Raw genomic sequence first — 25,506 nt, forward strand, 5'->3', positions numbered from 1 at the left:
CAAGTGGAGTCTTTAGAAGGACTTTAGCACTGGGCCATGTATACAGAGAGAATGGCGCTAACTTTTGGAGTATTACTTGAGTGGTCAATCTGTCTATTCAACACCACTTATGTCTGGCTTGTAATAGATAACACAGGGTATTATGAACTCTGAAGGACACAAAGAAGAAATGCATTTCTGTCCTTTAGAAGCATATGATCTAGTTGGAAAGACAGATAATACAAAAATAAACATCATGAACACAGAATGCCATCCACACTAAAGTCACAGATAAGCATTCTAGAGTCTCAGAGATAGCAAAGACTTAGTTCATGTCAGGGACTGAAAAAGCTTCATGCAAGCAATGGCAGCTGATCTAAGATTTGACAAATTAATGGACCTGATTGGCAGTGCAGGGGTGAGATTTTACATGACATGACCATAGCCCATTGAGAACTCAACATGGTGGTGAGCAATCCAGTTTAGGAAAAATGAGGCCCCAGGGGCTGATGCACAGAAGGAGAGATGCACCAGATTAAGGGGCTGTTTAGAGGTGGAACTGATCAGACTCAATGGATGATTTTACTGAAAGTGTGAAGATCAAGTGATTTTACCCCAAATGAGTCAGATACATGTGTGCTCAGTCATTTAATTTGTGTCCAACTCTCTGTGACCACCAGACTGCTCCGTCCATGGGGTTCTCCAGACAAAAATACTGGAGTGGGTTGCCATACCCTCCTCCAGGGGATCTTCCCCACCCAGGGATTGAACCCATGTCTCCTGCATTGACGGGTGGGTTCTTTACCACTAGTGCCACCTGGGAAGCCTTAATGAGTCAGATATTCTAGTCTAAATCTCAAAAATTGGACTTGAATGAGAGATAGACTTGTAACCACTGAGATAAATGAGACTGTGCAGAAACAGTACACTTAGAAAAGTCCCCGGGGTAGAAGGCACGCCATGAAATAGGGCAAAGATCTCACTCCAAAGAGCAAACATATGGTGTCACCCATACACCTGTCACATTGTGGTGGATATGTTTTATTTTTAAATTTCATTTCTCTGCATCAAATTTGTACACAGTGACTTTTAGATTTTCTTTCTTTATCCTCAAACCTTTAACCATTTTTCTCATTGTTCTATTGAACTCGTTTTTGTGTGGTTATTGATTTGTTAGCTGATAAAGGAAAACAAGACAGTCACTGAAGCCAATAACACGAGTTTTGTTGGTGACTTACTCTCCCTTACATTGTAAGACAAATTCTCTGCAGGTATTTCATATGTTAACTGGCAGCTGATTAACAAAACTACATCATGAACCACTTGATCCAATTTTAGTACACTGGCTAGTTAATAAAATCACAGTTAAACATGTTATTACTGCAACTCAACGGTAAGGAATCTGCCTGCCAATACAGGAGATGTGGGTTCAATCCCTGAGTCAGGAGGGAAGATCCTCTGGGGAAGGAAGTGACAACCCACTCCAGTATTCTTGCTTGGGAATCCCATGGACAGAGGAGCCTGGCAGGCTACAGTCCATGGGTTCACAAAGGAGTCGGACACAACTCAGCAACTGAATAACAAGAAAGAATTAAGATATAGATGCATAGAATCAGTTAACATTTTCATGACACGCTAAAAGATGAGTGGTTTTGAGAGAAAAATAACCTTTACATGATCACTCCTGGTATTTTTCACCTCAACGTTTTGCTCCATCCCCATGAACTTTAGTTGTCTCAGAACATTCAAAGTCTGCTAATTTTTTCATTGACAGTATTTGGGGAAATGTCATTGGTAAGCTACATAGCTGGCTTATAGGAAGAAACATTTTGAAGAAAAAAATGTGGTTTTTTTTTTGGTTGGGGGGATGAAAGAGGAAATGAAGGACACAATAAAACCTCCAACAAAGAAAGAAATAACCCTGTAAGCCATTAACACTTTAAAGTGGTTAATTTTATGTGTTATTCAATACAGAAGTGTCAATATATAAAATTTGACACTCATGAGAGAAATCTACTGAAACATGCATTAAAGATATTCATCGAGGAAAATCATTCATGGAAGAGGAATTATTAATTCTTACTAATTGAATGAATGTATAATAGAATTTCAGATGCTATATAACCCTTTGCAGAATATTTAGTCCAAAATATTTTCTGTCTAAAATGTCCAGAAAAAATTGGGTCCATACCAAAATGTTTTTAATATTTGGTTCCATCCAAAATGTTCATAAGACATTGATCCACATCAAAAGATCCTTGATGTGTGGTGCTCTGCAAAACCATCTGATATGGACCAAATCCACTCATGGACAGTTTGAACAGTGCCAAATATGACCAAGCATCAAGGATCTTCTGGCATAGACTCAATGTCTTATGGATGTTTTTGACAGAACTAAATATCTTCTCTCCATGTAAACTGACTGGGAAACTGATTTCTGTGCGTGAGTTTTTTTTTTTTTTTTTTCTGACTTGGGACATCTAACACCTTTAAGCCAACTTACTGAGATGGATTCTTGACCAGTGAACCACCTAGCAGGGCTTTGCTACTTACTGAGGCTATGACACATTTTCTTATGACACTGGATAATTTCCCCCTGGATATTAGCCTTTGATGGAGTTGGGACAAACATGGGTAGATAGAGAACTTGAGAATCATTCAGCTGAACATGAAAAAAGTAAAAACCCAAAAAACTCCAACCTAGTCAACCAGATGCTAGACTGGATGCATTGCTCCCCTAATATGCTCAGTTCTCCCAGTTTTATTTTTTTCTATAGCATTTAAAACCTTTAACATGATATAACAAATTATCATATCAATTTTTTATAGGCTACTTCCCCCCCATTAGAATAAAATGTAGCTCCACAAGGGTGGGGTCCTACAAAATAACTATAAAATGAGGACACAGATCATAAGGAGCAAATGAGTTTTTATCAGTAAGGTACTTTGAAGAATGTCTATCCATAATAAGTACCATTAAAGATATAATAAATAAACAGTTGTTTTAAAAATATAACCAAGGTTGAACAAGAATGAGAATCTGAGATGGGAAGTTTGTGCTTATGTGAGGAGGGCTTGATTATAGAATAAAGCTGGTCAAAGGCAAGTTAAGTGTGAGACAAAGCCATAATGATATCATGAGGCCCTCTGGATCTTGCTATACCCATAGTCAGATATATCTTTGGGTTTTTCAGGTAAAAGAATCAATAAATTAATTTTAAATAACATTATTAATTAATTAATCAATTTATTTATTTAATTGAAGGCTAATTACTTTACAATATTGTGGTGGATTTTGCCATACATCAACATAAATCAGCCACGGGTAACTTTTGTCTTTTTCATTGCTAATTTGATTTGATGTTTCACCACCTGCAACCTACACAACTATGAAGAATATATAGCCAAGTTCTGCTAAATGAATTCTGATTTTACATTCTGTTTGGGGACATGTGTCTATTCTGTATTCTCATCTCTTTATTCATCAGATAAATATTAAAGACCTTCTACATATAGAGCTATGTTGAATAAGCTGTTCTCAAAGTGCTTATAGTCTTTCAGGTGCAAAACTGGGCTAAAATTATAAATTATGATACATGCTGTTAAAAACATACTCAGTATCAGAAGATAAGAGTATGATACTTGCTTAGGATGAATTATCAGAAGATGCCCCTTTTGCGCAATTGTTAATTGAAACTAAACGTGAACTTACAAGAAGGAAAAAATTAGGTAGAAAGTAGGTGAGAGAACATTCTAGGCTGAGAAGAAAAACATGGGTAGAAACCTAAAATGAACACTATTTTGTTGCATTCAAGAGTTTGAGAGCATGGTGGGGCATGGTGCAGCAGGAGTAGCACAGAGATGTTGCTCGACATGGAGATGATAGTAGGTCAGGGCAGACGAGTGAGGACCAGAGAGAACGGTGGTTTTAAGAACACACACATGGTTTGCCCTGGAAATAACTAGAGAACGTGGACATGGGCCATAGCAGGATGAGAGGTGGGGTTGGAAAACAGAATGCCGACCTAATGTTCCTGTTGCTCAGAGAAGTACGAGATGCACTCATACACAGAGAATGGGGTTTGACATTTCAGATAGAGGACTTAAACTCTTCATATTTGCTAAGACCCTCTGGGGAGTGTCCTTGATAACTGAAGGGAAAGTATACAGTGTTTTAATACTTTCCATGCTTCACTTATAGCCCAGCTGGTAAAGTATCAGCCTGCAGTGCAGGAGACCCCGGTTCGATTCCTGGGTCAGGAAGATCCACTGGAGAAGGGATAGGCTACCCACTCCAGTATTCATGGGCTTCCCTTATGGCTCAGCTGGTAAAAGATCCACCCGCAGTTCGAGAGCTGCTAAGTAGCTTCACTCATGTCCGACTCTGTGCGACCCCATAGATGGCAGCCCACCAGGCTCCCCCGTCCCTGGGATTATCCAGGCAAGAACACTGGAGTGGGTTGCCATTTCCTTCTCCAAAGCATGAAAGTGAAAAGTGAAAGTGAAATCGCTCAGCCGTGTCTGACTTTTAGCAACCCCATGGACTGCAGCCTACCAGGCTCCTCCGTCCACGAGATTTTCCAGGCAAAAGTACTGGAGTGGAGTGCCATTGCCTTCTTTGGCAATGCAAGAGACCTGGGTTCAATCCCTGGGTTGGGAAGATTCCCTGAAAATGGGAAAGGCTACCCACTCCAGTGTTCTGGCTTGGAGAATTCCAATATACAATCCCCTTGGACTGTATAGTCCATGGGGTCACAAAGAGTCGGACACGACTGAGCGACTTTAGCTTTCACTTTCACATGCCATGCCCTTAAATTTAAAAGTGTGTAGCGCTGAAAGTATCTTTCAACAGCATCCAATGCATATTGGTAGTATAAATAAGCAATGTTGCAAACACCACAGAACATTTATATCCCTTTCTTAACTAGTATGTTCACAGTTACTTTGGAAATGGTGCAGCTTTTTTGACTTAGATTGCTAAAGCATGCATAGTCAATGAACATAGCACTTAAAATAGCATCCAATGTATACATAATGTGATACATTTCCAAAGATATATACAACAGTTCTAAGAATGCTTTTCATGTGACAAATGCTTGAAAGCTTGCTTATTTAATGATCATGGTTATTGTGTATGATTTCCCCATAAAACATTATCTGTAATTCTACCAGCAAGTGGCATAGAACCACCTCACCTATGACTAAATAGATGGGACCCAATGCATACAAGCATCCATATGTCTTCTATGCACTCAGTTATTTTACAGGAGGAAAATGTTTTAAAATTAACCAACAAAACAGGGTTAATTAACACCTTCATCCCTTCACATAATCACCATTTGTGTTTATGTATACATTGAGATTTGGACCATAAAGAAGGCTGAGCACTGAAGAATTAATGCTTTCAAACTGTGGTGCTGGAGAAGACTCTTGAGAGTCCCTTGGACAGCAAGGAGATCAAAGTAGTCAATCCAAAAAGAAATCAGCCCTGAATATTCATTGGAAGGCCTGATGAAGCTCCAATACTTTGGACACCTGATGCAAAGAGCCGACTCATTGGAAAAGACCCTGATGCTGGGAAAGACTGAAGGTGAAAGGAGAAGACAGTGACAGAAGATGAGATGGTTGAATAGCATCACCAATTTAATGAACATGTCCTTAAACTCTGGGAGATGGTGGTGATGGACAGGGAGGCCTGGCATGTTGCAGTCCATGGGATTGCAAAGAATCAGACGTGACTTAGTGACTGAACAACAACAATGCATTGAGAACATTTAAGATCAACTTTCTTGGCAACTTTCAAGTGTATAAAATATAGTACTGTTAATTACAGTCACCATGGGGTTCATTAGATCCTCTGAACTTACTGACTTTAAAATTGGAAGATTTTGCCCTTTGACCAACATCTATTTCCCTCTCCTCCAGCCCCTGACAGTCGCCATCCTGCTGTTCTGCTCTCCTGAGCCCCGGCTGTGGGCTGCCTTCCTGTTGCACAGCGCATGGCTCAGGCTTCTGGATGAGTTGAGAGAAAGATGCAACCTGAACAGCTGAAGAAATCAAGCACTCACACCCATGCTCTCTCTTCGCCTTGTAGGGGGATCTGAGGCTGAGCAGGGCTTTCTTGCTGCTGAACTAGGCTGTCCTGGGGGAGGGGTGATAAGGTTAAATGAAAGCATTGTTATTAACCTTTTCAGGATGTACAGTCTCAAACTTTTTTTTTTTTTTTTTGCTCTAACGGTGTGCTAGAATTTCTCTGCTGGATGCCTGTACTTTCAAATTAGATAATCTCATCCATGTGCGATTGCCAAAATGGTGGTTTTAGAAAGATGGCAGAAACCAACCAACCAACCAACAAAAAGTCCTATTCTCCCATTTCAATGATGTCACTCTCTGGGTAGTCTTATTTGTGTTTTTAACTGATCATCACAGCTTTCCATTATCCCAAATCTACTCTGAAGAAGTTACTGCCTTATAGAGTTTCTGTAAGTTTTTTTTTTTATTCTAACTTTCAAAAATGTATTTGAAGTTTATTGACCAAGCTAATCTGAATCATTTTCCTGATATAATCCTATAAAAATGTGTATAAAATACCATTATTTAAATATAGCTGAGATTAATGGGATGAAATAAAATGTGTGGGTGGAGGAAGGTATTAAATGTCAGAAATAAAGAGAGAATTTAGGCCTTGAGCATTAAATGTAAATGCTGAAGCTGGGGTAATTTATAAGACTAATATTTGCATCCTAGTCTGTAGAAGAATGAAATTTCAATGCTTTATAGGGACAGAAACTGTGGCTTTCAACCACTGTAAGGCAAGATAGATTTGGGACCAACTCATGGAGACTGGCCGGGAGGAGGAGATGGCAACCCAATCCAGCATTCTTGGGCAATTTCACGGGCCAGGGAGCCTGGCAGGCTGCAGTCCATGGGGCTGCAGAGAGTTGGACATGACTGAGTGGCTGAATAGGCGAGTAGACTGGGTTTTGAAAGAACTGGCCATTTCCTGGCAGAGGATGAAAACAGCTCTGCCCACTGATCCAGTGATGTGATAAAAGCAGACGTTCTCAGACAAGGGCTCTAAGTGGAGAAGGAAATGGCAGCCCACTCTGGTATTCTTGCCTGGAGAATCCCATGGACGGAGGAGCCTGGCGGGCTATAGTCCATGGGGTCGCAAGAGTAGGACGTGACTTTGTGACTAAACTACTAGTACTACTAAATGAAAAAAAAAAAAAAAAAGAATTCCCATTAGAAAAACCAAAGGGAGTACTAATCACAAGCATGGCACCTGCATCTCTACCGACTGAATGGCGTGGGAATTTCAACTTGAGAAACTAGTGTAGAAACTGGTTCCAGACCCGGTAGCCCCCTGCAGGGAGCTAATGGGAACGTAGGAACAGAGGTGTTCCTTTAGCGCTTTTCACAGTACAGCTCCTACATAGGAAAAAAATAAACTAAGGATTCAATCAAGAATAATAATTTCAGGGTAAAGAATCTGCCTGCCAATGCAGGAAAAACCAGTTTCAACCCTGATCCCGGCCAATCCCACATGTCGGGGAGCAACTAAGCCTGTACCACAACCTCTGAGCCAGAACTCTAGAGCCCGGGAGCTGCAACTACTGAAGCCCACGCGCTCTATAGTCCACGTTCCGTAACAAGAGAAGCCGCTGTAGGAGGAAGCTTGCACGCTGCGACTGGAGAGTAGCCCCATTCACTGCAACTAGAGAAAAGCCTGCTCAGCAACAAAGGCCCAGCACAGCCAACAACGAATACATAAATAACATTCTTTAAAACAAAGAGTAACAATTGCAAGCCGCATGAGGAAATGATGTGCCATAAGGTAGTGACACAAAACAGGGGGATTAGGGCTCCAAGAAAATAAGACACAGCACAATGAAAGAGTCTGTCTCTGAGTGAGTGTAGTTTTCCTGGATGTGCTCTTTTTCAGGAGGTTTCTGGTGGAAGTGAGCCAGATTGGCTTTCCACGCCTCCCAGCTCAAAGCTTTCCTCCTGTCCACTTAATATGGGTATGCAGAGCCCCCTACATCTGCCTCTCAGAACCTATCCTGATCCCGAGGGGTGCCTTCTACCACCCACGAGCTCTGCTAGTTTCTTTTCAGGTGCAGCCATCAAGGTGAATGACCAAATTAACCTATTTTTTGAAGGTGTTCAAATGTTTGACGAGCTTTGAAAAATGGATGCTTTCGAATTGTGATGCTGGAGAAGACTCTCGAGAGTCCCTTGGACTGCAAGATCAAATCAGTCAGTCCTAAAGGAAATCAGTCCTGAATATTCTTTTGAAGGACTGATGCTGAAGGCAAAACACCAGGCGAAACACTGATGTGAAGAGCTGACTTATTGGAAAAGACATCGATGCTGGGAAAGATTGAGGGCAGAAGGAGAAAGGGGCAACAGTGGATACGATGATTGGACAGCATCACTGACTCACTGGACATGATTTGAGCAAACTCTGGGAGAAAGGGAAGAATAAGGAAGCCTGGTGTGCTGTAGTCCATGGGGTTGCAAAGAGTTGGACACAACTTAGTGACTGAACAGAAATAAATGTATGATAGTTTTTTAGATTTGTCACTTGTGGCCACTGGACTCCACTTTCATGCCAGGACTTCTGTTCCTTCTCAGTTCATTTTCTTCCTGGTACTAGTACAAATCTGATGACAATTGTTGAGCACTGCTATGACTGAAAATTTTCTGTAATTCTCTTTCTTCCTTGTCACACCAGTGGCTGCTTCCCATCATAGCTTCTGCCAGATTCTACCTAGCTTTGGGTAACACTTACTCATAATTTGGAATTTGTGGGTTATATCTCCTTTCTTATTTCCCGCCAATTTTTGTTTTTTAATTTCATACTTTTTCTGATAACCTTGGCCAGCCTTAGGGTCAAATTTATGGCTATATACTTACATTTACTACCACACTCTTAAATAAATTAGCTTTAGATCCTGCTTTTGAAAATCAGTCTCTATTTAGCTCTAGCTATGATGATATGCAGGCTTTCCAGGTAGCTCAGTGGTAAAGAATCCTCCTGTCAAGCAGGACATGGGTTCGGCCCCTGGGTCGGGAAGATCCTCTGGAGAAGGAAATGGCAATCCAGTCCAGTATTCTTGCCTGGAAAATCCCATGGACAGAGGAGCCTGGCAGGCTACAGTCCTGGGGCTGGCAAAAGAACTGGACACGACTGAGTGACTAAACAATGACAATGATATGTACCCCGTAGAAAACCGAAAAGAGTGAAAAGAGAAAGGTAATATCTGACACAGGGATATAAATTATGTTGAAATGAAAGTATTTTAATATGGAGTTGCTTATTTGGTCAAAGGAGAGTCAATTTTTATCTCGTTTCCATATATTTCATCTAGCCTCCCTCTTTCATCTTCTGGTGTACCGTATTGGAGAAGGAAAAATATCTGGAAATAAAACATAATGATCAGACTGTGGGGATGCTGAAACTACAGTCTTGGCTTCACGTAAGTGACTCTGGAGGAAGCCTGTCCCTTAGGACCACACGGATACTTCCAGTTTCTCAGGCTGAGGATAACTTTTGCTGACTGCATCAGAAAGTGGAAAAGACAATTTAATGCACATGTTTATAAACTCACATGTTGACAGGAAACAAGTCAAACTCAATGAAATATCTGTATCTATGGTTACCCAGGCAAGACAATTATCAGCTTAAAGAAAGAAGTCTTCCACATCACTGTGTATTGTTACAATCTTTTTAAAAGGTAAAGATATTCCTGAAAAGTCAGTTTAATAAATAAAGAATTGAAAGGAGAACTTGCATTACTGATCTGCTGCTATTTATAATGTATTTTGCAGAGTTACTTCAGTTTTTGAAGGCAGAGAATATTATTTTCATGACAAGGTGATGAACAAGACAGTCCTAAGGATTTGCACAGAAAAGAGATTTGATTTTTAAAAATCCAGGTGATCAAAGGATCTGGCAATTTGGAATGCAATACATTTTTCATAAAGATGTAACATAATTTAAAATGAGAAATTTAGAAGGATATTAGGATAAAGTAAACTAGTGTTCAGAAAAAATGAGTCTTCAAATAAATAGGATTTTCAGAGTTTAACAGAGAGTAATTGTATGATAGAGGAATAAAGTAAAAAAAAATGCAGAGTGACATAAGGAAGATAAGTTAGAAAAACAAACCTGACTAGAATATGTTTTACTATATTAAATAGTACAGTTATCTACAATACACTGTATTGTATCCTGTTCTTCTTTAGGTCTTTAACATATACCTTAGGAGAGTGTCAAGCTGAATTGTTTTTGTATCTTTCAGAAAGAATTTTTGTTTCAATCATGCAAGCACATTAATAAATAACTTTCTTCTCAATCTGGATACATTTAGCAAATAATAGTGAGGTCTCTGTACCTGTCTAGGCTGCAGAACATTTCATGTGATGCCATATGAAATCTTCAGAGTATAATATATTACTTTTATGATAATATTTTCCATAAAAATCAGTGATGTGGGTAGTTGATTTTTATCATATTTTATGCTACACTTCAAGAGTCAGTCTGCCTCCATTATTATCAAAGAAGCATGAAAAGGTTCTACTGCTTCAACTGTGCATCTCAGATATTTCCTCCAATAATAGATCTCAGGGACAAAATATACTAACTAAGCAGTTCTCTGTAAAAACAAACAAATCAACACAAACACACACACACACCATATTCTAGGGGAAGAAACGCCTTGTAATTATCTAAGGAAACTAAGCCAGAAGTTGGATACAGTGTATCAAGGTCAAAATATCACCAAACTCCTTAAGTGAAACAACTGTACTTATAAGACATATATCTGTCAACTCAGCACAGAACATCCCATTATAAAAGGAAAATGTTTGCACTTTTTAAAAGTCAAATTTCTGAGCTGTATCATCAACATATTTGATTCTGCCAGTTGGTCAGAAGTACAGGTAAGAACCTGGACTTGCAACTGGCATCACAAGTGTGTTAGGATCTGTTTTGTGGGACTGAGCCCTCAACCTGCAGACCCTGATCCTATCTCCAGGCAGACAGTGTCAGAACTGAACTGAGTTGTAGGACACACAGCAGATGTCTGAGAACTACTCTGGAGGTATGGGGAAACCCCACCATCCCCCGACAGGTAGTGACCTCAACTAATAATCTCACTAGAACAAACAGCACAAAATCCTCATGGTCCACGTGTCCAGATACAATGTAAGAGATGTGTTGCCTTAGTTTTCTGCATCACATTTGTATGAAATTTTATATAAAAATTACTTTAATGGCTAAATTATATTAGTAGCTTAGGAGCGACTTCAATCCACAGGGAATGGAAACTAGCTGTGCCTGAGACATTTCATTATGTTTCCCTTTTCAATGCATTTGAAATAACTTTGCTATTTGATAATCATAAAATTCTGACAGAGGGATCTTGATAATCACTTTTTGAGGATTAGCAAGGTGAGTCTTAAAGAGAATTAGCAACTGTCTCAAAAAATCAAATGGAATTGGTTGATCGTGAATCAGCCACTGTTTTAACTCATGGATCCTGATCTTGTTTTTTTTTTGTTTGTTTTTTGTTTTTTTTTACACTGCATTGTGGCTATATCCTGAGGAGGTATTTGTTTAATATGACTAATGAAAGTATGAAGTCCCAGTAATCTGTGGGCTCCTTGAATTGGCTCTATTTTCCCTTCTTCCTATAAAACAATGAATGCTACCCTTCAAGCAGTGGTAGGAAAAAAAAAAAGATCTTGACAAGTCTCATAAACTGTACTGCCATTCAAGCTTTCTTTATTATTATACTTATAGAATTCAAAAACCCCAGCAGGGTTAGCCTTAAGTAGAAAGAAAACAGAATCATTTTTTATACAAGATGTTTAACATGACATTCCATGACAATGGGAAGTTGAGAGTCCTATACTCATTTCATAGATAGGAAAATAGAATAGAAAAGAGGTTAATTAATTTGTGAAAAATCACAGAATTATTCATTGTGCTCAGGCAAAATCTGAAGTTTATTTGAGAATACTTTGTTTGAGTGAACTTCCCTCTCCTGTTTTTCTCCAAGTAGCTTCTGTGCAAATCTCCTCTTATTTACAGCACCCTCTGGAGCCCCAGTGTAGAAGACAATTGCATCTGCTCTAAAGAGATGTGCTTGCTGGAGAAGTCCCCATTCTATCCTTCCATATGTGTTAGTCCACCTAGTTCCTTCAAGTCCAGTATCGAAAGCAGTTATTTAGACAAAGCTCCTCCAGCTGTATCACATTTGGTATGGATTATGGGTTATTACCTTTATTACAGGGAATTAGCCTTTAGGACCAATTATGATTGAGGCAGAAAGTGAAGAGGAACTAAAACGTCTCTTGTTGAAAGTGAAAGAGGAGAGTGAAAAAGTTGGCTTAAAGCTCAACATTCGGAAAACTAAGATCATGGCATCTGGTCCCATCACTTCATGGGAAATAGATGGGGAAACAGTGGAAGCAGTGTCAGACTTTATTTTTGGGGGCTCCAAAATCACTGCAGATGGTGATTGCAGCCATGAAATTAAAAGATGCTTACTCCTTGGAAGGAAAGTTATGACCAATCTAGATAGCATATTAAAAAGCAGAGACATTACTTTGCCAACAAAGATCCATCTAGTCAAGGCTATGGTTTTTCCAGTGGTCATGTATGGATGTGAGAGTTGGACCGTAAAGAAAGCTGAGCACCGAAAAATTGATGCTTTTGAACTGTGGTGTTGGAGAAGACACTTGAGAGTCCCTTGGACTGCAAGGTGATCCAACCAGTCCATCCTAGAGGAGATCAGTCCTGGGTGTTCATTGGAAGGACTGATGCTGAAGCTGAAACTCCAATACTTTGGCCACCTCATGCAAAGAGTTGACTCATTGGAAAATACCCTGATGCTGGGAGGGACTGGGTGCAGGAGGAGAAGAGGACGACAGAGGATGAGATGGCTGGATGGCATCACTGGCTCGATAGACATGAGTTTGAGTGGACTCCGGGAGTTGGTGATGGACAGGGAGGCCTGGCGTGCTGCAATTCATGGGGTTGCAAAGGGTCGGACACAACTGAACTGAACTGATGGTTGAGGAATTTTAGGGGCGAAAGCTTCAGCAGTAGGGCCTTCAATTTGTATGATCATGTTTCCCTTGATTTATTAGAGTCAGTCTTTCTCTGAAATTTTACTTTATTGGTATTTGAGCCACGTGCTATGGTGGGCTCCAGAGGGAAGTCGGGGAAGGGATCTGGTCTGGAGCTGAACCTAAGAAAGCCCACTGTGGGCTCTCCCCTTGGAGGGCATCTCCAATAGGGTTGAAACTGAGCAAGTCTAAACCAGATTATGTATAAAAAGCAGAATCACTTAAATACTGGGAAAGTAGATGAGTAGAACTACAATTGAATAAGAACATGGTCTGAAACACTGATAGGAGATTTCGAGGTGGAGACCGGAATACTGATGACCTCTTTTATTACCTGAGTTTGTTGAGAAGAGGTGATAAAGAAAAGATCAAAATGATAGTATACAACTTAGATAGAGCCTACTATATGCTGTAATTAAACATGCATCCTAAGTGCTATTCCAAAATTCGACTAAATACTAGAGATTCTAATGTGTTCAGGCAAAACCTTACCCTAAGATCAATATGTCAAACATGTATTCTTAAACAGATGTTGACTTAGCCTAGCACAATTTTTTTACCCTCCTTTCAATTCAGGACAAACTGGAAAAGCCAATGGTTCTCCTCAAACCAACCACATAAACTGCACGGCTTCTAGTTTGCCTGCCTCTGATGTCTCCATTTGAACAACATCCAGTCAGAGAATACCTAACGCTTACTTTTATTCCCCCACTGTAAGGCTTTTCCACTCTCCTGCCTGCTTTTGTGTCTTTGTCAAACACAAGCAGAGGTGGCTGACTCCCTTCCTAGGGCAAGTTATGAATAAACAGACTGTGTTCTCAGTGGGGTGGTCTTCATTTCTCCCCACAAACCCATCCTTCAGACTAGTTTAAAAAAAGAAAGAAACATGTTTGTGCCTCCTTCCTGCTCCAGTAGTTTCTGTAAGTAAGGGCACTTCCCTGTATCTGGATTTTCTGTCCCCAAGCTATTGGAACCGAGCAACGAATTGGTTGCTGAGCAATATGGCTTAGTACCAGTTGTCTGCTTAAGTGAACCAAAGCTATCAAAAATTGTAAACATGTTTTTGATGTTGTTGTTCAGTTGCTAAGCCATGTCTGATTCTTGGAGACCCCATAGACTGCAGCACACCAGGCCTTCCTGTCCTTCACTATCTCCCAGACATAGTCCATTAAGATGGTAATGCCATCCAACCATCTCATCCTCTGCCATCCCCTTCTCCTCCTGCCCTCAATCAATCTCCTCCTGCCCTCAAACAATCTTTCCCAGCATCAGGGTCTTTTCCAGTGAGTCAACTCTTCTCATCAGGTGGCAAGAGTATTGGAGCTTCAGCGTCAGCATCAGTCCTTCCAATGAATATTCAGGGTTGATTTCCTCTAGGATTGACTGGTTTGATCAGGGTTTGATATTTTTTTTTCTTTGTACTTCTTAACTAGGTAGGCAGTGACATAGGTAAGCATGTCTGTAAACCAAAATCTCCTTGGGGCGAGCTCTTAGGGAGTATTAGCTATAGGGTAAAGTGAAAGTGAAAGTTGCTCAGTCATGTCCCACTCTTTGCGACCCCATGGACTATAGCCCACTATACTGCTCCCCAGCAGGGAGCTAGGATTTTCCATGCAAGAATACTGGAAAGCATTCCCTTCTTTCTAATAGCTATTCCCTTCTCCAGGGGATCTTCCCAACCCAGGGATCAAACCCAGGTCTCTTTGCATTGCAGGCAGATTCTTTACCGTCTGAGCCCAAACTGTCTTTGAACCCAGGCATTCAGCAATTAAGTTGACATTTGGGCTTCTTACTGCCTAATCATTCATTTGGATTCAGGGGAAATTTTGAGATGCTCTCAAGCACTAACGGGTCTTTCTGGTTTTATTTCTCTGGTCTTTTGGCCTTTTTCTTTTTCTTTCTGACATCAGAGGTGGGGGGAAAAGCATCCATCCTTCTCTGCTTCACAGAACAAAAATCCCTGAAAACTATAAGTCTTTGTTAGAATCACAAGAAAATTAAGTTTTGTAGAAGAAGTTCTGTTATTTATTTATTTTCCAAATGCTTGTTGTTTTCTTCATGAAATCACACCCATTTTTTTTTTTTTTTTGTAATTTTGCAAATTTATAATTTTTGCACTTTCAGTGTGTGGGTGTGCGCAAATGAACCTAATGTGCTTCTGTTAGTTTTCACGCTGTTTTCTGCTGTGTTCCTGCTGGGCTGCTAAAATAAACTTTGATAAAATGGCATTACTGTTACCTGGGTATTAAAGAAATTATTTTTTACTCTCACATAGGAAAAACAGTCATTTTAATCAAACAAATAAAATGACTTGCATTATTTTATTTTAGACCACTGGGTTAGCTTTTACACATCCACAGGAATTTCAAGTCTGTGATTAAAATTTTGCTTTGGAGGACAAACATGGTATCCAGGTATGTTGATAGAAATGCCAAGCCCATGGCAAATGGGTATTTGTAGAGAACTGATTTATTTACTTTGTCTAAGGTTCGAATAAAAATCTTTAATTCTTTCTCATATTTAACTTTAATATTTATTCAAGGGAGATTCAGCCAGTTCCTCTCACTGGATCTTATAATGCAAGGGAAAATAAAGCAAAAACAAAGATAAGACATTCCATCTCCACATCAGGCTAATTTAGGACTTCAGTCTTAAATAAATAGTACAAATGATTCCAACATCATCAGTTAATTTTCTATAGGAATATGGCTGCATGTTCCGAATGTTTCCACATTTTCCCCCCCAGGAATGAAAACAGAAAATAAGAGTAGGGCAAACTCAAACTATACTTTTTGTGAAAGTAGGAGTCAGTGCAGACAGTGACTGCAGCCCTGAAATAAAAAGCCGCTCGCTCCTTGGAAGAAAAGCCATGACCAACCCAGACAGCATATTAAAAAGCAGAGACATTACTTTGCCAACAAAGGCCCATCTAGTCAAAGCTATGATTTTTCCGGTAGTCATTTATGCATGTGAGAGTTGGACTATAAGGAAAGCTGAGCACCAAAGAATTGATGCTTTTGAACTATGGTGTTGGAGAAGACTCCCGAGAGTCCCTTGGACTGCAAGGAGATCAAACCAGTCAATCCTAAAGGGAATCAGTCTGAATAATCATTGGAAGGACTGATGTTGAAGCTGAAGGTCCAATATTTTGGCCACCTGATGCAAACACCTGACTCATTGGAAGAGACCCTGATGCTGAGAAAGATTGAAGGCAGAAGGAGAAGGGGACGATAGAGGATGAGATGGTTGGATGTCATCACTGACTCAATGGACATGAGTTTGAGCAAGCTCTGGAAGTTGGTGATGGACAGGGAAGCCGGATGTGCTGCAGTTCATGGGGTCCCAGAGTCAGACACAACTGAGCAACTGAACTGAACTGAACTGAGGAGTCAGTTCAGGAACTCATGAATTCCAAATAATATATAAGCAATGCTGATACCTGCTGAGACCAGAAAGCTCCAAGTGAGAAGCAATGATGCGCGTGCCAAGAAGAACTGGGAGACAAAGGGCCTGGAGGTGGTAGATCTGTTTATCAGTGTTAATGTAATAAATGTTTAAGTAGTGCTTATTATGCTCCAGGTATTGCTTGAAGTGATTTACAAATATTCACTTATTTAAACTTCATAAGAACTCTATAACCTACTGTTACTATCCATACATTATAGATAAACAAAAAATGAGGTGTAGAGCTTCAATGGCAATCACAAATACTCCCTCTAAATAGTGGAATAATGGGCAGAGCTAATAGTCGAGGTAGAGAAGGAGGCACAGAACTAACCGGAGGGACCCACAGTTCTTGATATGACTGAATGTTTGTGTCCCCCCAAGATTCATAAGGGCTTTCCAGACGGTGCTAGTGGTAAAGGATCTTCTTGTCAGTGCAAGAGACGCAAGAGTCATGGGTTCAATCCCTGGGTCAGGAAGAGCCTCATGAGTAGGAAGTGGCAACCCACTCCCATATTCTTGCCTAGAGAAGTCCATGGACAGAGAAGCCTGGCTGGCTACAGTCCATGGGGACACAATGAGTCAGACATGACTAAGCAAACACTAAGCACAAAATTCATTGTCTTTTTTTGTTGTTTTTTTGGCCATGCTATACAGCATGTGAGATATTAGTTTCCCAACTAGGGGTGGGACATATACCCTCTGCAGTGGAAGCAAGGAGTCCTAACCACTGGCTCATCAGGGAATTCCCTTTAAATTCATCTGGAGCAGCTGCCCATCTCTAACTTCCAAGCCATAATCATTTAACCAAGACTGCCAATATTCTTTGTTCAGTAAGCCCTGGTGGAAAATATTCATTCATGAGTCACTGTTTACTATCAATAATGCTGAGGCCAAATCAACTTGAATATAAATCTCTTTCCAAACTCTCATCATCACATCTCTTCCATTGTACCAGATTTCCATAGTCATATCCTGGCTCTTAGCCCGCTGTCATTGCATTAACGTGCAATCCAATGGCCTCTTAGTGTTTTTCATTTCTCCATGTCTTAAATGTAGGGTCTCAACACCCTCTCCCAGACAAGGGCTCAAGCACTTGCCCCATCGCCAAAGATTGTCCAGGTCCCAGTGTCTCATCACTAAAATTTCCAGAGTTAAAAACATTAGAAGCCTTCAGACAAGCTCTCAAAATCCCTTATTTAACGTGGGATACCAAAGAAAAATAAAAAGAACTGGAAGGAAGATGAGAAAATTCTCATAAGATTATAACATGTGCTACATAGGGATGGGTAAACTCAAAAGCAAACCAATATATTCATTCAGTTAATTATGGACAGAGTATGTTTCATGATCTGCTGGGAAACCACACTTATAATATTTTTTATGTGGACAAGTGTTGAGTTTTGGCTTCCAAATACCATGAAATAAGCTGTGAAACAGATTCTTTATGTAGTTTGCAGGCTTGTAATTGACATAAGCTCTTAGAAACCACAGTTATAATTTTCTAATATAGAGAAGTAATAAAAGAAAAAATGTCACATTAGGTTATTGTCTGGGTAAGTCCGGTTGTCATTAAACACAAAAATGCATGCATAAATGTGATTTACTGACAAGGTTAGAAAATGCAAACTGAACAGCAAAGTCAACAAAACAAAAACAGAAACAGTGGAAGCTTCCTCCCCCCACTGCAAACTCACCATTACCATCTCTCCTTTCTCTCTTATTCTTTTTTTTGTACACACACACACACGTGATGTTATTTGCATATTATTTGGAATCTTTTTGAACTTTATATGTGCTTAGGTGTACTTCTTAATGATAATTTGTGCCTGATACACCTTGATAGATCTTTTTTTTTAGGTCAATACAGTGATTATTTTAATATAGTACAATTCCAGTGAAGTTTATGTCACAGTTTATATAGTCAGAAACATACTGTGCAAGTTTGATGCATGAAGCAGGGTACTCAAAGCTGGTGCTCTGGGACAACCCAGAGGGACAGTGTGGGGAGGGAGGTGGGGGGAGGGTTCAGGATGGGGGGACGCCGGTACACCTGTGGCCAATTCATGCTGACGTATGGCAAAAGCCTTCACAACATTGTAAGGTAATTATCCTCCAATCAAATTGCATAAATTAATTCAAAAAAAGAAATATACTGGTGGGCATGTTAGCTGTTTTAAAAGTTGTTTTCCTTTTTTAACAGCACTACTACCATCAATATCTTTATAAATTGATAAGTGCATTTGTTTACATTTCTAGAAACAGGATTTGCAGGTAAAGTGGTAACTGCATTTTAAAATCTGATATAGTTTGTCAAATTTTCATCCAGAAAGTGTGTAACAGTGGTTTTATATATATGCATACATATATATATATACTTGAAATATAAATATATACTTACAGTGAATAAAGAAAATATTCAGTAGTAAAGATAAGAAGAATATAAACCTTGGTAAACATTTTGGGAGTCCCTAGGGAAAGTGCACTGTGTTAAGTGAGAATTAAGACTGCATCTTATACAATCTGCTTCCTAATGAAACCAAATATAGATACAATAAACTGTAAAGGAATTCTGTGGTTATTGAATGCAGGTCGCTTAGTGTTATTTAGTGAAACATGCCACATCCGAGATGAAGAGAAAAAGGGGAAAACAGAGAATGGCAGATATTTTATCCAGAAGGCTTATATCTTTGGAATTTCCCTTCCAAATAGAAGATCTGAAAGATGCAGCCCTGAAGAAAAGTAAAATATAAGATTGCAAGACATAAGTATGAGGCCAATAAGAGAGCTGGGGAAGACTTCTGTATTAAGATTTCCCATATAATCAAAACCAAAAGAGTTCAAGATAAAAGAATAAAATGAATTGGAAGGGTTTTGACATGAGATTTCCTGACTATTCAGCAGAGATCTCACACTGCATTGATGTTTCAATCTTACAAGGCAGTCAGGCAATCAGCAACTACTCATTGAAGGGTAGAACTAACATGCGCAGTCATATGTTGTTCAGTTCTCTCCTGCCACATCACCCGTCAGGACACTATCCTCAAATAGAAGCACTATTTAAAAATGATTTTTGAACAAAAAGATACAATAGTTTTACTTAACCTTTGGTGATTTCTCACATATAAGGTTCTATATTTTGCAGTCTAATCATAATAGAGAGTTAAAGGATCAGCACAGGGCTTATATATTAGTTGCAGGAGAGCTGGCTTGAAAATTATAAAGCGCTGGTCTACCTTACTGAATGTAGTAGGTTTGTGCTCACAGATCAAGTTAATAGATGGTATTTTAAATGAGCACAGCCATCCCAGTTCTGTTGCATTTTGTCTTTGTTTGGCAATTGTGAAGGCAATATGATAATTAAACTCACTTGTTGAATATAAAGTTGTATATGAATTCTGTGGGCTGACTTTTTGCATTTGTGAATAATATACAAGTCCATAAAACTGAACATTTTCACACGTTGTGAATGTGTCCAAAAAAAATTGCAGAAGTATCTATCCAATGTATAATTCTAACACTAATCTTAGCAAACATGAATTTTAAACTTTTCCATAATTGGGGAAAATGTGCTTAAGTTATTTATAGCTGTCAACATATCATCTTTTTTGTATCAAATTGTCACTGCATTTGATATTTTGTGGGATGACTGATCACCATGATTAGTGTTGAAATAATACATTACAAGGTTTGAGTGAAATTTTTTAAATTTACTGAAAATGAGAGAGCTTTCTTGAAGCTATTTGTGACACAAAAATTGACTCCATGCATGACTTCATGAGTGTATAATTTCATATGTAAAGTTTTGAGTTGAACTGAGTCAATTCATGTTCAGAGAGACACACAGATTTAGGAATTGTCTATAATATGCAATCACATACTTTGAGACAGTAATTCTGTCATCATTAACACTTGTCATCACTAATTATAAGTGACATAAAACTATATATTAAAAATACTCAAATGAAAACACATAACAGTGCATTACACGTTGAATACTACTATCCTTCAAGTCAAGAAACAGGAAAATTTTATTTTAATGATCAAATAAAAGATAAACATATGTTATGAGTATAGAAGTAGCTTTGGAATAGCTAAGAAAGAAAACAAATTTACTTCACAAACACACTTTTTCTGAGTATTAACATATCTAATGATGGATAATCTTCCCTGAATGTGATTTGTTTTAATAATATAAAAAAATCCCTTTGATAGCTACATATTTACTGCCTGCATATACACAGAACTATGCAAACATTACATCTAAAGCAGAAGGTATGCATAGACTCTGTCTACATAACACAAAGTGCCCGTTAATTTTAGGTTATTAAATCATATGGAATCTGGGATAATTTCTGTGACAATATGCCTTTATGTGCATCTCAGAAAATATTCACATTTAGTTGCAGAAAATTATAAATTTATAAAATGCACATTAGATGTATGTAAATGTTTGACATTATTTTGATCTTTATGTTAAGAATATCCATGTTTAATTATCTATAAAGATGACAATTTGTGGCTACTAAAGAGACTCGCGACGTAATAAAGATTCTACTTTCTCTTAGTAATCTTAGCAATCAACAGAAATGTGTTGAGATATTGATCCCATGGACAGAGGAGACTGATGGGCCACAGTCCATGGGGTCACAAAGAGTAGGAAATGACTGGGCAACTGAATAACAACAAATCGATATAAAAGCATAAGCATTGCCATCTCTAACACACATTAGCCATATGACCTTGGACAGCAAACTTTTTTCGATCACGCATTCCCTTAGAAATATGAGGATACTTACTCGTAGATAGTACAGTGAAGATTAAATGAGAAAATGTTTATAGTGCAGTACACCACCAGGTCTCACTCAAATTGAGTTCTCTTCAAATGGTGGTTATTATTTTTTCCCAATTAATTTTCTAATGCTTTCATATGTCTTGGGAAATTAAATTGGAATTCTTTGAATATCTGGTAATTATTACTTTTGAAGTGGACTTTATTAGATTTTTTACTTAGCTACATGTTGAGTGATGCCAGGACAGAGGGCAAGGTAAAGAGGAAATGAATATGCTTTGCTTTTATTTTTGAAGATATGTCTTTAGTGGGAGGAAATACTATTATATTTATACATATTTATAAAAAATAAATGGAGCATTTAATATTGCATTTCAAGCAGTTGTGAAGGCAGCAAAATAATTATAAATGTTTTTGTTTTCTACAGAGAAATGTTCTGAGAGGAGAAAAAAGAATCAGCTCAAATTATCTCAAGACAGGTTTCTAAGAGTCTTTTAAATTATGTTCCCCAAGCCCAGCTATGTAGTAAGGTCACAACCTAGATAGTTCTAATTTTACATACTCTATAGTTAGCACACTAATTTTAGCTTATTAGATATAGCAGTTAGATCTTTATATATTGTTGCACATAAAGTTTAAGCATATTTAAGATTTTTATGTCACTGGTATGTCAGAAGAATTAATTTATAGAAATCATGGGAAAGGTTTTAACATATGAAGTGTTTAAAAGATGTTGAGAGCATTTTAAGGTTTGGATTCATTAGCTAGTTGGTCAAAATTATGTACACTGAGATGTAGCATTGGTGAGAACAAGAATGACAGATACAACTTTAAACTTTAAAGTAGAAAAGTACACAACTACAAATAATTCTTAAACATGTTTTAGCTTTGAAATGAAATTCAATTTTTTTCAAAGAGGTAATATAGTGGGAAAGTCAGAGATAAAAATATGTTTGACTTTTAAGAAATTTGATTTCCCTTCTGCTCTTAAAACCCCCAAAATCAAGCTTCTCCTTCTGAACAGTTGAATAAACAGGGACCAAATGTACCCTTCCGATCTAAACAACTGGGAAACTGTACCAAATGCAAAAGAGGCAAGAATTGTCAGACACTAGACAACAGGCAATGCAGAGTTATGATCTCTGAGAGAAGACAAACAAAGTGAGTCCTAAAATATGAGGCAATTATTGCAAGTATTTATAAGTTGCAGTATAATAAGAGGAAATGCAGAGAGAACCCGGAAGTCTTCCTGAGTTGAGGACTCAAAGATCAGAGTATGAAGAAAGGAAAGTAGCTGTAATTTTGGGGCAGAGCTGCAGAGAGAAGAGAGGCAGAGACAGAGAGAATGTGTGTGTGTGTGTGTGTGTGTGTGTGTGTGTGTGTGTGTGTTTATGTGTGTTTGTAAAGGAGAGAGAGGGAGAGATCCAGAGATCTGCAGGGAGATCCTTCCCAAGACTTTGGCTGAGTACAGATTTACATGCCTGAGAGAAAATTATCTCTGTAGGACAAAAACCAAAGAAAAGAATAAACTTTCCTTTGTGTAGATCTTTTTTTCATCTGATATCTGCCTAAATAATTTCTTTACGATCTCTTGAAATCAAGACCTGCTGCCAATGAATTTTCTCAGTTTGAAAATATTTCCTTCCAGTGGGTGGCTTGTCTTTTCATTTCCTTAGCAGTATCATGTGAAGACCACACATTTTTAAATTCTGAAGAAGTCTAATATATCACTTTTTTACACTTATGTTTCATGCAATAGCAAATATGGTTCTATTTAGGAAATCTTTGTGAAACATGATTACAAATTTTCCCTGTGCTTTATTCTAGGAGTTTTGTAGTTTTATCTCTGACATTCATGTCTTTGCTCCAAAACAAATTTATGTGTATTTGGTGTGGCTAAGTGTCTGTTTTTCTTTTTACAGCCGTGGATATCTAATCCAGCACCATTTCTTGAAAAGTTTATTATTTCTTCCGTAAACATCCTACTCCTGTTGAAAATAAACTTATCATACATGTGTGAATCTGTTTCTGTTTTCTATATTCTGTTCTATTAAACATTTGTTAACTCATAAGTCAGTGTTGCACTGTCTTCATTGTAGTTCTGTTGTCTTAAAATTGTTCTTGCTTTCCCCTTATTATCCTTTTAATATCTGCAGTGAGATCTCATCTTTTATTTCCGATATTGGCAATTTATATCTTCTCCCTTTGTTCTCATCCACCTAGCTAGCTGCTCATTGATTTTATTGATATTTTTAAAGAATAAGCTCTTGAAGGGTTGTATTGACTTTCCTATATTTGTCTCTGTTTTTATCAACTGCTTTATTTTTCATTTTTTAAAACTTATTTTGTTTTAAATTTTATTATCACTTCAAATTTCTTTGTTCTTTACTGTTACCTTTGTTGTACTTATTTTAGGATTAACTTATTGAAACTTACATTTCTAGCTTTAGGTTGAAAACTTAGCACATTGGTTTGAGACTTTCCTTATCTTTTAATGATAGTATTTAACGCAGAATAATTCCTAGAATCACAAAGAAACAGGTCTGGTTTGTGTTCTCACCAGCCACGGTAGAGTTTCTAGCAGCTGTAGTAGCAGGTAGAATTTCTGCCGTAGCAGTGAAGGTAAGCTGGCCCTGGATTAGACACTATTCAGGCGCCACACTAAGGAAGTTAACAGTAAACTCAAAGGTGTCTGATTCTGAGTAATTTTACTATATACCAGAAGTAAATCAATATTACATAGAGGATTACAACACAGTCCAGTAGTCAAAATATAAAATTCACAATATTCAGCATCTATTAAAAATTATGAAAGCTACAAGGAAGTAGGAAAATATAAACCACAACCAAAAGAAAGATTAAGTAATACAAATAGATCCATAAATAAAGATCAATGAACTAAAAGAAAATTGTACTAAAACAGATTCTATAAATATATTTCATATACTCAAGAAGGTAAACAAAAACACAAAGAGAATAATGAAGAAATCAATTGACTCTATTACAAAACCATTTAAAATTGTAACTGAATTGTGTTTCAATTACTACTATCTAATTTCCGGGTGGTCAAAATAAATACATTGATTTTTTAACTCTTTTAAATATATTGACTTGCTTTATAACCTAGAGAATGATCTATATCGATCATTGAACAGTTCAAGTATACTTATTAAAATGTATATTCTGCTGTTGTTGGGTAAAGTGTTTCACAAGTGTAAGTTAGGTCAAGTTTCCTGATCATGTAACAGAAGTTCTTCTATCTTCTTTTCTTTCTGTTACTATGGAGAAGTTACGGTGGATTTGCCTTTCTCTCCTCTTAGGTCTGTGAGTTTCGCTTCATGTATTCTGACGCTCTATCATTAGGCTAATAGATATTCAGAAAGCTTTTGTTCTTTGACGAACTGATCAATTTGTCAATATGTCCCATTTTATTTATGGTAATATTCCTTATTCATGCATATTATTTCTATTTCCCAAACCTCATAATTCTTATTAATTTTGCATTCAATGCTGAATTATTTCTTAAGTAGATTTAAAAATAAGAAAATTCTACCTTAAATTCACCCAAATATTTGCCATGTTTGGTGCTACTGAAGAGCACTGGATAAACAGAAAAAATATGTGAAGAAATAGAGCTGTTTTTTCCAAATATCATGAAAATTATAAACCCACAGGCTTAATAAGCTCAATGAATTTCCTGCATCCCTCCAACCTTGTCAAGATACATCATAATCATGTGGCAAAAACAATGATAAAGAGAAAAATTTTAAACATAGGCAAAAGAAAGACACATTAGGTTTAGAGAAATGAAAATAAGAATGACAACAGGTTACACATGCAAAGCTATGCAAACCAGAAGATAATAGGGTGACATATTTGAACTGTGAATAACTGTCAATCTTGATTTATCTAATAAGAATATCTTTAAAAAATAAAGGTGAAAAATGTTACCATACATATTCAGGTAGAATTCAAAATTCTACCATTATTTCTAAAAACTAAAACTAAAATTAAATAGACAATTTAAACAAATATGTGTCTTTGTTTTTTCCCTACAGATATGTAATAAGCCATTGTTCTATAGCATTATAAATATATTTAATCCCTATGGCATACACTATGCAAGACTGAGGCCAAATCATACATGTAAA

This window comes from Odocoileus virginianus, chromosome 9, assembly GCF_023699985.2.
Source record: "Odocoileus virginianus isolate 20LAN1187 ecotype Illinois chromosome 9, Ovbor_1.2, whole genome shotgun sequence".
NCBI classification, from domain to species: domain Eukaryota; kingdom Metazoa; phylum Chordata; class Mammalia; order Artiodactyla; family Cervidae; genus Odocoileus; species Odocoileus virginianus.